This window comes from Silene latifolia, chromosome 2 (assembly GCF_048544455.1).
Source record: "Silene latifolia isolate original U9 population chromosome 2, ASM4854445v1, whole genome shotgun sequence".
NCBI lineage: Eukaryota > Viridiplantae > Streptophyta > Magnoliopsida > Caryophyllales > Caryophyllaceae > Silene > Silene latifolia.
In genome coordinates, this window is record NC_133527.1 from 113,603,661 (window position 1) to 113,618,802 (window position 15,142).

Sequence of the window (15,142 nt, forward strand, 5' to 3'; positions counted from 1 at the left end):
GGCTATTTGAGCCGTTAAAGCCTCCAGCTGTGCTGCAATAGCATTGTCTGAACCACTTCCTTTCTTACTACCTCTAGGGTTACCATACTTAGCTGTGTGAGTAGCTATCTGATCAATCAACTTCCAAGCATTACTGTCATTAGTATTATCCTGGAATCTCCCATTAGCAACAGAATCAAGCAAAGCCCTATGATCGTCATACAATCCATTGTAAAACTGGTTGCAAAGAAACCAAATCTGAAAGCCATGATGGGGGACAAATCGAACTAGCCTTTTGAAACGAACCCAGGCTTCATTAAAATTCTCGGTAAGGCCTTGTTTAAAACTCGTGATCTGGCTTCTAAGAGCATTAGTCTTCTGCGGTGGAAAATACCTCTTGTAGAATGCAAGAGCTAGTGAAGTCCAATTATTGATTGAATCAGCCTCCATTTCCAAGTTACGTAGCCACTCAGCTGCATCATTTTTCAAAAAGAAAGGAAAGAGAGTTTGTTTCACTTGGTCTTGAGTCACCCCAGTTGTTAAAGGAATAGAACAGCAATATGTAAGAAGTTTCTCTATGTGCTTGGCGGGGTCCTCTCCTGCTGTTCCTCCAAATAAATTTCTCTCAACTAGACTTATGTAAGAAGGCTTGATCTCAAAAGTCCCTTTATCAGTGGTAGGGAGCTTAAAACCTTTAGGAATAGAATCAACCGTGGGTTCAGAATGACTGGCTAATGTCGGCATCTTTGTTGTTGTAGAAACCACATGTGTAGAAATAAGTGTGTCCTCTTCTACGACGAATCTTCTACGAAAGTATACCACTCGTAGTCAAGTGTACTCAAGTCTTCCACCTGACTTACTTCTCTTTGAAATTTTCGTTTGTACCGAAAAGTCTTTTCTGGCTCGGGATCAAAAGGTACAATCTCCGACCTGTGAGATCTGGGCATACACGAAAACAACAAGAAAAGATCAAACTGTCTCAAGGAACTGATGCTCCCTGAGACAAAAGACAAAAATAAACAAAAACAAACAGAAAAATTGTTGCCTTCCCGGCAACGGCGCTAAATTTGGCAAGGTTTATTTTCAACCATTGGCCTATCAAAATAAATCCTAAATTACTACTAACTGGTAGCTAGTGGCAAGAAAGGGTCGAATACACAGGGAGGCGAGTTAATTGTTCTAGTTTGCTAATATTTAAGTTTGTCTTTAAGGTAAGAATTTTATGGTGGTTTTGAGTGGTTCGATTTCTAACAACTAATAGCAAGTGAAATAAAGATGAATAACAATAATATTAAGAGAGTTTAGGGATGGGGTTCACTAGGTAGTCATCCAAGGGTAAGGTTTAATTCATTGATTGAGCAATTTATATTGTTGAAAGTCATATGATCGGTCAATTCTAATATGTCTTTTTGTAACTAAACTTAACATGCAATCGCTATCATTAAGTCGGTCTAATTCAATTATCGTGACATATAGTAGACTTAAACCGGTCGGTCAAAATCCTAGTTTATGCAAGACTGATTAATCAATTCTGATCAGTAATTAACTAATTAGAAGTAAGAAGATAATTAAACAACAATCAAAACCAATTTAACAATCAATTCATAATAACCCCTTTTCTAACAACCTAGATCCCCTTTCTCCCTAGATTATGAAATTAGCTACTCATAATAAACGGAATAACAACAATAAGATTAATGAACAACATGATTAAAGGTATAATTAATATGAACAAAATAATTGAATGAAATAGAACTTGAATTAATAATAACTAAAGAAAGATTAACGAGTACCTTAATTAAAGAGTAATAGATCCGAGGCAAAACTAATATAAATTAATCTAAGAGTATTCTAAGAGAGTCTTTAGACTAGCTATACGTCCCTAGGTAAAATAAAGCGTAAAAATAAACTAGGGTACGATTTAAGTATTTATAGCAAAACATAACCGACTTAAGAAAATTTACGGAAAATACTGGAAACAATGGTTCCTCGATCGAGCCTGTTGTCACTCAATCGAGTACACTATATCCTCAATTAAGCCTGGTCGTAGTTGATTGAGGCACCACTCTATTTCAGTTCTTTTCTTCGTGTTGTCTTCTTTACTTCTCTTCCTTCATTCTTATGGATTCCCGTGCTATACTTCTTGTATTCCTTCATGCCCACTCCGTGATGCCCATTTCATTCCTTTGCTCCTCAAATGCATCATTCCTGTATTAAACATTAAATTGCGGAAGTATCAACGTTCTAACATAAAAGGCATGTAAATAATATAAACTAGCACGAAAACCTTATCAAAAGCAATTAAGGGGAGGCATAAATATGCATATAATTATGACTCATCAAAGGACGGGGATAATTGACTTGAAGGTGGTGGATCTCTCTGAGAATCGCTGAAGGATAACTTGATTTGGTCAAAAACTTGATTTGATTAAAAACTTGATTTGGTTGAAAACTTGATTTGGTTGAAAACTTGAGTTGGGTTGAAAACTTGACTTAATTGAAAACTTGATTTGGTTGTATAACGGCAATGAACTCTCGCTGGGGAATAAAACATTGCAACCGCTTGGGAGAATGTAGACAGGATGGGTGAAAAGAGTACACTCGTAGAAAAATATACGGAGTAAAAATACCAGTTGAATTAATGGAAACATCCCAAGGCGGGAAAAAATAGGGCTTGGGCTCACCCCTAATGAGCTTATAACGACTTGAAAGGAAAGCTGCTGCAAAACCTGCTGAGGAATAGATGCAGAAAAGAATAGACCTGGGGAAAGGGCGCAGCAAGAGCTGCGTTTTCTCCCTGGTTCATCTGTGCCTGAGTAAAACAGAACTCAGCGCGAGTTCGTCTCATTTAAACACTAAACTGTTCTTCTTCTTCTTCTTCTTCCTCTCGAAAAACACCCAAAACCCAACCAAATTTTACAAAAATTCGATCAAAATCCGCCATTAATCATGACAAATCCAGGTATGTATCTTGCCCTTTCTTTAATTTGTATTTGTAGCTTGAATAGGATAGAAAAATTAGGGTTTGAATACCCAAATTAATCGAAAAAATTGAGGATTCTGTCCCAAATGAGTTTGTCCCTTGAAATTGACACTAGAAATGCGTAATTGAACATGCTAGGAGCATAACAATACATTCATTTAGAATTTCCATTGAATTTTGATGAAATGAGACCAAAATAAGATGATCTTGCTAAATCGCTTCAAAGGGCTCGAAAATAGCTTAAAACTTGTCGATTTTTTACGAAACTTGATGTTTCGGAATCCTTGGATGATGGGTAAACTTCCTATCATGTCGAAATTTTGATTTGCTACATATCTTCCGGGACACTTTTTGCATGGTTTTAGGCTTATAGTAGCGAAATGCTGCCAAATTTTTGGCTCGTGACCATGACTAGGCTTAGTTTAGCTACGTAGGAACGTAGTTTTATCACTTTATCGACTTGCTTGATGGTAGATGTTGGGCCAAGACTTGTCCTGCCTGATCTGACAAATGTTAGACGAAAACTATCAGGCCATCTTGGACAGGGACAACCAGGACAGAACATCTATCATCTATACAGACGCCGTCCAGGAGAGAAAGGCATGTCAGGCCATCCTATCATGCCTGACTTGAAGGGATATATATCTAGCACATATTGGATATCACTTGAATACGTCAGGCAACAATCAGAGTGCAATGTAGTGGTTCCTACTTTCACGGAAGACCCATTCTACAAGCCTACAAAAGAGAAGAAGCAGTCAATCAAGTAAAGCGTGAGGATAAGCAATTGCAAGGTCAAATACCCACTTCCGGGTAAATAGGGCACAAGGCCTATTAAACAGGAATGTCCATATTGACGTTGGAAGGAATCATTAAGATCATTAAAGACCACTATAAATAGAAGAGGAAAAGAAGACATGCAAAAAGGGATCACTTACTCACTTACTCTCACTTTGTTGTATACATTCTAATCAGTTCTACATACGTTCTTACTTATTAGTAGCCTGACACACTTATTCCCTGTCAGGATACAGAAAACTAAGTATAAATCCCTCCTGGCTTGGTGCCCATGGTGTTTTTCCTTATTCCATGGTTTTCCACATATAAATCTATGTGTCCCATTTTATTGCTTACTCTTTACTTATTTTTCGTACTAGTCAGGCATTGTTTATTGAGTTATATCACCCTACCAAATATTCCCCTAGCAAGACAATACTTCCGTGTAAAATCTTACTAAAATAATTGACGCCCATCGTAGGGCATCTAGCTCAAAAATAACCAAAATCCAATCTCAAACAAAACAAATACCCTTTCAAAAATGACAGGAGACAGTGTTGAACAACAACTGGTTACCGCTAAGCAACAACTACTGAAAATGGAACAACTGAAATAAAAAATGGCTCTGGCTGAAGCCGAAGTCCAGAAGTTGAAGGAATCAGAATCCAACCTGAAGCAAAAGTTGGAGGATAAAGCCTCAGGCTCAAAATTGAAGATCCAGCCTGGAACACGATTTTCTTCAATTATCAGGAATATCGATTTCTCCAACTTTGGTACTCCAACCCCATCAAAAACCAAAGCAGGAGATCTTGATTCACACTCAGAAGAAACCCCAAATGAAGAAATTACCCTAAATCAAATCAATGTAGCCATAATAATGGCAATGGTTAAGGAAATCCAGAAACTCCATGAGAAATTTGAGAAGATCCCTGGAATACACACAAGCATCAAGGAAGCCAACCCTGAAAGCTATGCTGACTCTCCCTTTGTGGATGAGATAGCCAAAGTAGACCTACCTAAAATGTTTGTAGTACCATCAATGAGGACCTATGATGGAACTGCAGATCCTCAAAACCATGTAGCCTACTACAAGCAGAGGATGTTGGCAGCCTCTATACCTAGTGAACTACGACAAAAGTGAATGTGCAAAGGCTTTGGAACAACCCTGACCGGGCCTGCCCTATAATGGTACAAAAACTTGTCAAATGGAAGCATCAAGTCCTTTGCAGACCTAATAAATTCATTCAACCATCAGTTTGCCAGCAGCATGGAGCTCGAGAAGAGATCCAGTGACCTATATCGAATCAAGTAAAAGCCTAACGAGACAACCAGAGCATTCCTGACCATATTCAATAAGGAGAAAGTTTCAATCCCCATATGTGATGTTGGAACAGCTGTGGAAGCATTCAGGTAAGGGCTACCACTGGATAGTGATTTCTATGATGAGCTGACCATGAAACCTTGCCAAACTTTTGAAGACATTCAGGTAAAGGCACTTGGCTACATCGGGCTAGAAGAAGATAAAAGCTTCAAACCAGAAACCACAAACAGTGTTGCAGGCTACGAAAGGTCTAGCAGAAAAGCTCTAACCATAGGGGAAGCAGCTTCAGGCCATCTCCCTATACCAGACCTGGCAGATCAGAAGTCAACTATGGTCATGAGCAACGAGGTAACTCCTATACTTATCCACCTATTCAGGAATATAACTTCTCCGTTGATACTGCAAGACTCATCAAAAGGCTTGACAACATAAGACAGACATTGTCAAGTGGCCCAAAAAGATGGACAACCCCAACTCTAGGAAAGACACAACAAGATGGTGTGAGTTTCACATGGACATAGGACACACCACAAAGGAATGCCCGGGTCTACGCAGACAAGTGTCTTACCTCCTAAAGAAAGGCTACATACAGGATCTAATGCCATCAAAGAACAGGGATGACAACGGATGAAGAAAAGATCAGGAAAGGCCAAAACGTGGTCTGCCTCCAGCACCACCAATCTATGAAGTCAAATTCATCAATTGAGGTTCTGAGATTTGTGGCCTGACTATCTCAGCTGTAAAGAAAATAGCTAGGGAGTCCAAAATGAAATCTCCTTTTAAACCTAGAAATTTACCTCAAATTACTTTTGACGACACTAATATACAGGGAATTTCAGATGTCCACCATGATGACCTGGTCATCACTATGCAAATTAGTACTGCTCGTGTCTTGAGGATTCTAGTAGATGGTGGCAGTTCAGTCAACCTGATCATGCTTGATGTCCTGAAAGCCATGAATATTAACGAAGATTAGATCATAAAAAAGTCAAATGTCCTGGTAGGATTCAGTGGTGAGACCAAGAACACTCTAGGGAAAATCTACCTGCCAACCTACGTTGAAGGAGTCTCATCATATGAAAGATTTGGAGTCCTAGACTGCTTCTTATCCTACAACGCAATCTAAGGCAGGCCCTAGATCCATAATGTCAGAGCCATTCCCTCAACCTACCACCAGTGTGTCAAAATTCCAACAGAATGGGGAATAGCAACCATCAAAGATGAACAGAAATCTGCCCAGGAATGTTACACAGAATTATTAAAACCTTCGAAGGCAGGTAAGTCACTCGCCTAGCAATTACAGCACCCTGTCAGGAGCACTTATGTGTCACAAAATCAAATGGAAACAGATCAGGTAATACTAGATCCTGAGTACCCTGATAGGTATAAACTGGTAGGATCTGATGTTCTTGATAATATCAGGCCAGAACTGGTAAGCTTTCTTAAAAATAAATCTACATGTTTTGCCTGATCACATTTTGATATGACTGGTATAGATGCTAATGTGATTACCCATAAGCTCAATATTGACACTTCTTTCAAGCCTGTACAGCAAAAGAGGAGGAAATTTGCCCCTGAACGCAATACAATCATTAATGAAGAGGTGGACAAACTCCTGGACATGGGAATGATCAGGGAAGTAATGACACCACTAGGTACTCTTGACTAGGCCTTAGTCCATGGGTCAGAAGATACTAGTATGACACATCCTAGGGTATCTTGAGGGTATTCTAGCAAAAAAAATTCTCAAGGAGAAAAATTATCTACAAGGGCCCTATATACACTTGCCAAGCTTCCCAACTAGACATTTTCACAAAAATTTCCTAATATGCAACTACGTGCCATGATGCAACTATCATATATACAACCTAATGCATATGCTACTATCAACTACTATGCCATGTAAACTAAATGCAAACTCCTAACAACACAGTGGTTTGTACCGCATCAAACAAAAAGAAGCCACATTGTCATTAACATATAAGATGAAAAAGGAGATTTGGAAAGATCACACTGACACGGCTATCGCAACCCTATCAAAGATAAAACCTAACGGTCTCAACTAAAATGTAGCAGAGGCAGTCGAGTATCGAATCCACAGGGAGGTAACGTAACTATAGCTGTCTATTTCTAATCCTACGGTAGCAATTGGGGGTTGTTTGAATTTTATGTTAGGTTCATATACCTATTATTAGACTCCTCTAATAGTGAACTAATTAACTTATTAATTATTTGTTCTTTAGATCTAGTGCATGCATAACAAAATGAAAGATTTATGAGAAAAACAATGTTCCTTACATTGTAGATTGGTTCGAAATTATGGGCACAAGTAAGGTCACCTTCCTTCACTTGTTCTTGAGCTAATAATGATGGATGATCCTCCAAGATCCCAAGTATAGAAATCCTCCTTAGATTGCACCCAAGACTTACCCTTAAACTAGTATACTAATTAACTAGATTATTATACTAGTATCCTTAAATAATTCTAATATTATTATTATTACTACACTAGTAATGTTGTTTTTATATTAGAAATGATGAACAATAACTTATGAATCTCCAAAAACTTGTTGGAGAAAACTAGAGAGAAGGAAGAGCAAAGACACTTGCATGTATACTTTGAATGAATTGTGTAAGTAAGATAAGAGACCAAAAACTCTATAAAGAGAGTTGGGAAACCGGGTGGGAAGAGGCAAGGGGAACCAAACAAAAATTGGAATCTCCTTTCTCTTTTTCTCTTATCAAAATCCTAGATGTGTAAGGCTACATAAAGGTAGGCACAATTATTTATATGAATATTATCACATAATATAAAATAATCACTACCCATTAGCACACTCACCATTTCGGTCCATTCACCATAAAATGGACTACCATTTTATTTTGTCAATTTGTCATTTGTCACACAATATGATACATGTAGTATTTTACATGTTATTAATTAATTTAATGCATATTTATCCCATAAATATCATTTTATAAATTAATTAAATTACATACAATAAATTGACTAGTGATACTTGATCACATAAATAAAATGGGTCATAAAATTATAATTCACAACATCTTGTAATTATAATTAACCATTCATTCTTATCTCTATTGTTTCTCAAACAATAAGCAATTTTAGTAATAAAGCATTTTTATTACTAAAATAAATCTTATTTAATCCCATTATAATAAGATATTAATATTCTCTCTCACAAGTAAATTGTTCACTTTTAAGGAATTGATTACCTCGTATCGTCATACAATTAATCAATTTATCCATTAAGGGAATTGTCCTTTAGGTGTGACCTTAAGGGATCAATTGACCACCACCGTCACACGACAAGAATGTCAAACTCTAGTCACCAATCATTACCGATTAATGACGACTCGATCGATCGTATTAATAATCATCCCTCACGTATTCTTAGTATGAGATTTAATCATGATATTTAAATCATGTGATCGCACTATTGTTGAGGACACATTTCCCAACAATCTCCCACTTGTCCTCGACAAGTGTGCGTCACCATTTCTCTTGTCCTATTACAATCTCCCACTCAATGCAAGGTGTCTTGCAGGTCGTACTTACATTTGATCATATCTTGAGTGGTTTTCTCGATCCGGAGATTAACTGTCTGACCGGAATTATCTATCATAGATGCTTTCCGAGCGTGGCCACGCATTTCCAGTTAACTACTCCTCGAGTGGCCTTGAGATTTCAAACAACCCGACAAGGGGTGGACAATTCCTATCGCCCTATTCCCTTCGTTCACCACACCATCATAACCCAAAATATACCCAGTTTGACCTCATTTACGAAATCGTAGAGTATAAATCAAAGCTAATCGTAAGTGCCAACTTGGGCGAATAGTCTCTAGTCAAAAGAATTGACTCATAAGAATACTATAGTAGCTCTTGCCACGACCAGGCTTTATGAATTACCGAACTCTATAAGCGGTCACCGCCCGACGATTGTCCCATACATTCTCGTCTATGTGATCGACTAGTCATCCCATATGACTCTATGGCACTTGAACTTGCCATCAATCGCATCACACTCTAGTCACTTCGAGACGTCACCTCATATGAGTAACTAGGGGCGAATACCATGTCAATCCAGTTCACTTTAATGGGGTTCAATTTGTCTCTACAACCCATTCGGATACGACAAGGTACCGGGTGAGTTTAATTAAAAACTCAAACGATAAAGGTGATTATCACATATGAATAGTCAATACACTATTACTACTTCATATTCTATAATCTCTAGTGTTATAAAAACACTAGTTAAAATGCAATACAAGCTTGGCAAGTGGATATACCCGATATCCATATATTCCAATTTAATTAATTGCTATTTCCTTCCATTCAATGTCATCTCTTAATGACATGAATTTCTCCAAGTATATGTCTAGACTTCATACTAGACTTGGGCTCTTTAACTTGAAAGACGCTCCCATCAAGTTATCGCATAACTTGTGATAAAGTCACTTGTAGAGGGATTCACCCTTAATCCCTACGTTGACTATTTTATCACAACTTGGATTCCTTTTGTAGATTTTTGCAATGCGCGAAACTAAAACACCTTTCTTAGTCTCTTACTCCTTTGTCAACAATTCATCCTAGGATTTCAACAAATCCGTTTTGGTTTGGAAACTAAAGTTTGTGTATCCCATCAACACCTAACTTAGTTTATCATCCAAACATGTGAACGACTCCTTCCCTAATTCTTCTCAAGAATCTCAAGGATGTTCTATAAGGCTCTCACAAACCATATCATGGGAATTATCTTGTTATTGACTTATTATGCCCTAGGCATATTTTTCATCACAAAGACATGCGTCTGTTGGCATACATAATCGTTCTAATGGCGGAAACATTAGCAATCGATTTCATGTAATCAACAACTTAATGGGTTCAATGAACGACTATGATTCCATCATAGTAATTCCACTTTCATCATCATGAATAAGCCATTCAACCTTGTTGATGTTACAACTGATACGAAAGATCTTATCCTCATAAGACTCTCAACTCTATGCCAATATACTCTCACATAGATTCGGTAATCTAACGTATATTGCACCCTTTTCTAGTCTCCCAATCACTCTTGCCAGAAGAGAGCATTGGTACATTATTCTCAATAATTAATATGTCATCAACATATAAGACATGGAAAAACAATTCTAGCTCCCACTTAACTTCATGTATATCATGATTCTTCAATCATGTGAATGAAACAATTCACTATAATCACATGAATGAAAAGTATAATCCTTTAATGCTAGCTTAAAACCAACTTGTGATCACTTAAGATAGCTACGCATAATATGTTAGGATTCTTAGATCTTAATCTAAGGTTTTGTGTTTGAAACACTTCCTTCTCTAAATTCCCATTTTAGAAAAGCGAATTTTTTATTTGCCATTCTTCATTAAAATGAAATGCGGCAATTCCTAACACAATTTGTCTTGATCAACATCTTTATGTAAATCTTATGCATTTGTGTACTCTAAAGCTCTATTTCCCTTTAAAGAGACCCTCACTTTAAAGTAAATCTACTCATGAGCAACAATTTTCGGATTGTAATGCTTCGGCTCGTATGTAACAAGGTCATGATACTATTACTTTCACAAAGTAATATTTTTGAACAATAAGACATGTGCGATAAACTCCCACTGAACTATACTTCTAATCTATCTCCATAGACTATAGTTCATCTACACTCCAACTCTATAATTCTATTACTTTCACAAAGTAACATTTCAACTATAAGAGATGTTTGTGACGATACAATCTTCTCCCACTCTATCTCTCAGAAATACATCTATCTTCTTGAGAGATAGTTTTGTGAGTCACAAACATATATATTTAACGGAGTATTAGGATTTTATCCAGACTATGTATTAGCATTCAAAAGGCCATCCTAACATGGCAGCTTGATACATATAATATGACAGTCTTATCCATGTTATTTGGTTTAATAGACTCTCTATTCTAGGTATCTCATGGTTGACCATCCAATTAGAATTACTTGTCCGTTTTGGATTGCAAATTCCCAAAATTGAGTTCATCAACTCAAACCGACTCATATTAGTTTGATCTTATGGGTAGTGACGCTAGGTCATAATCCATCTTTAATAAATCAAATTTATTACTTAGATCTTTGCCACTACGATTGGGTCGTAATGCTTAGAACTTTATTCAATTGGTTCTCTACGTCATTTTAGATATTTCTCAAATCTCTCAAATGCTTCACCTTTTATTAGATTAAGTAAATATACCCTTATCTACTTTAATCATTGGTAAAAGTGACGAAGTAGTCATAAATTCCCCTTGCGGTGATGTTTATTAGAACACATACATCGGCATGTATTAGTCTCAACAATCACTTGCTTGTGTCCCTTTACCACTAAAGGAAGTACAAATTATATTGCAAAGGAGACAAGATTCGCATATTCCATATGATTGAAAATCAAATGGTTCAATAATTCTAGTCGACACTAGCGTTTAATGCGTTTCTTATTTATGTACCCTAATTGAAAAATCAAATGTTCAAATCATTTGGATTACTAGTTATGAGTCTTTTCGATCGTATTATGTAGATATCTTTACATGAGTTGGAACTGTCTAAAACTTGTGTATCATAAAGATAAGTGACATGGCTCACATCCACGTCTATTTTCAATAAAATACAACAATTGTCTTTGAGGACAAAATATAGATCCTTTCATGTCTCACATAGAAATGATGTTTTAGACTAAGTGGGAACATAATAACAATTATGTAAATCATAACTCAAAGCTATTAGCAAAAACAAGTATATAAATTTCTCTTGAAGTGGTGGCTACCCGAGCTCCATTTCGTTGTCGGAGATTCATATCACTCTTGTTTAGCTTTTCCACATTTCCAAGTCCCACTTGGAGTAACAAGCCCAACTTTGATATCTTCTAAATACTTGGGGCAAATATGCTTCCATTGGCCCATGACATTAAAATAATGATATTCATGGTAGGATTGGATACCCATCTTGGTTTTGTGGTAGTCTCACTATCAACTTCCAATTCACAATCGGATTTGGGTTTCTCACATATCTTTGCTCTTTCTTTACTAACACCAATACTACTTTCATTTGCAAGGACACTCTTGCTAGAACTCCCACTTAATTTGATATTACTTCTTGATTCATCAAACAAGGATATCTTGGAATCTATGAGATTCCCCTCATATGAACCTCTTACCTGAGAGGTAGGCATGAGTATGAGGTGTAGAAGTAGTAAAAAGACAAAGATTCCCATCTTCACCAATGCTAAAGCGTAGTACTCTAATCGGGTCGTTGATATACAAGAAGCATTTTTCATAGAATGATTGGAGCCAAGAATTAATGGTGATCGGTGTATGATTATTAGATGATATTGGAGTTGTCATTGCAATTGATAAAACAAATTTGACTATAAAATAGGAAATGAAGGAATTTAATTATCATCTATCGTTTTAATAATACTTGTAAATTTTAACTACAAGTATTGCATTTATATAGTGACCTCCACCCAACTACATAAATGATTCCGAGATCCAAATTCATATTAACTTGGGCACGGTGAGCCGATTCATCCCTTATTAATATAACTCGGTGGATTAACCTTTTAATCGATTCTACTTTTAGAACTCTCGGTCGATAAAAATTACTCTAATTCTCATCTTTAGCCCGGAACACATGCGACTACGGTCAACAATACTTCCGTTGAGCTCAATCCAAATTTCGATGTAATAACAGTTTACTACCCCACTTCGCCAACGTAACAAGGTTTGTATTACGGTGAAGCCGGATTAACTCCCTTGCGAAATTGGTACTTCATGGGTTTCTACTATTTGGTAAGGCTTTATCTCAATTTTTGATATGTGAGAGGTCTTGTCAATTTATTATCTATCACGTTTTAAGTGAACTAAAGCGGTGAACTACGATAATTATAATTGACACGGTCGATGATTCGATATGATATGCATGTGTTGTTATGGCGATTTGGCTATGCATGCAACATATTAAAAGAAATGCAAAGCAATAAATAAAATTCCTAGTATGGCCTACCTAAAAATAGAAAATCAAATAATCTATTACATATTCGGAAACCAACTCCTTTGGTCCCTTGAATCTTCAATTGGCACGCCACCCAAGACACCGTCTTTGTCGGATCACCTTTCCGAATGGCACCGTCTTTGAAGAAGCTCCATAATTACAAATAATAATAAAAATACAAAGCTATTCCTATTATACATTTGTAAAATGGAAAAACTAATGAAATAAAAATAAAAGTGATACGAGATCACATTAAATTACAACCGAATCATTATTCCCTTTCATTACGGGTAATATTGATTAAAACTAAGGCCATACTAAGATAAAATTACATAATTCAAAATTATATAAATAAAAGACATTCAACAATTGAAATATGCAGCATTATAATATGTACCTATCATGCAAAATCATGTGCCAAATCGCCCTATTTAACTTATGTCGTACATATAACCCTAGATCATGGAAATACGTGATAATAACCTTTTAAAATCACTAATTAACACTTAAATCACATCTAAGCTCAAGTTAATTATCCTAACACATTTTAGGACTCAAAAATCAGTCATCACTAAATTTTTGACAATAATTCAACTTGATTTAATTTTATGCTCATTTTTGACCTTAAAATCATCATTTATATGTAATAAATCCAAATTAAATCATAAAAGTTTCAAAATTTGAATTTTAAATTTTTGAACATTCTGGAATAATTCCATGACCCTCATAATGTCAAAAAAAAAAACATGGTTAAAATTTTCGAATTAATTTAGAGAAAATATAGTTGCATTTTTATCGTTTTTATCTCATAAAATGCATAAAGCATACGAAAATTAAACCAATAATTTTTACAACTTTAGATCTGATTATTGGGATATTAATGCAACTTAAAATAATTTTCTCAAGCCATGCAATACGTTTTAGCTAATTTTTGCTAAAATAGTCACTATTTATGCCATTTTTACTCAAAAATCCATAAATCATGCTAAAGAAGATATTTAAATCTAGAAATTTACATACTCTCTGTAAATCTTGCATGTGACATCATATTAAAAGATCATGGCTTAATTCGAAATTTAACTAATTTTAACCATTTTACCTCTTTTAATCCATTTTTATCTCATAAAAATCATAAATCATGCAAAATTAATCAAATTAACTCGTCCTTTTACACACAACTTGTAAAATATGCATGTGAGGTCATATAAATTTTTCAAGGCCAGAAACGAAATTTAACTATTTTTAGCATTTTAATTCCCATTTTAGTCATAAAAATGTAATAAAATGACCAAAAATCCTTAAAATGAGCAATAAATTTCCATGAATCATAAAAATGACCTAAAAACACTTTAGGACCAGAATATATAACATGCATGGTGATTTCGTGGCTTATACTTATAAATCACAAATTTTTAGTTTTATATGTTAACCTTTTAACTCGGAAAAACAATAACCGATTATGCATGCAACATCCTATGCTCCGATACCACTTGTTAGGTTCATATACCTATTATTAGACTCCTCTAATAGTGAACTAATTAACTTATTAATTATTTGTTCTTTAGATCTAGTGCATGCATAACAAAATGAAAGATTTATGAGAAAAACAATGTTCCTTACATTGTAGATTGGTTCGAAATTATGGGCACAAGTAAGGTCACCTTCCTTCACTTGTTCTTGAGCTAATAATGATGGATGATCCTCCAAGATCCCAAGTATAGAAATCCTCCTTAGATTGCACCCAAGACTTACCCTTAAACTAGTATACTAATTAACTAGATTATTATACTAGTATCCTTAAATAATTCTAATATTATTATTATTACTACACTAGTAATGTTGTTTTTATATTAGAAATGATGAACAATAACTTATGAATCTCCAAAAACTTGTTGGAGAAAACTAGAGAGAAGGAAGAGCAAAGACACTTGCATGTATACTTTGAATGAATTGTGTAAGTAAGATAAGAGACCAAAAACTCTATAAAGAGAGTTGGGAAACCGGGTGGGAAGAGGC

At 35.6% G+C, this 15,142-nt stretch overlaps 1 non-coding gene across 1 annotated transcript; it reads left to right on the forward strand.

Moving 5' to 3' along the window:
- Positions 1 to 241: 241 nt before the first annotated feature.
- On the forward strand, positions 242 to 348 carry LOC141645220 (small nucleolar RNA R71). The gene has a single exon (XR_012544804.1). It is a non-coding gene; the product is annotated as a small nucleolar RNA R71 (small nucleolar RNA).
- The last annotated feature ends 14,794 nt before the right edge of the window (positions 349 to 15,142 follow it).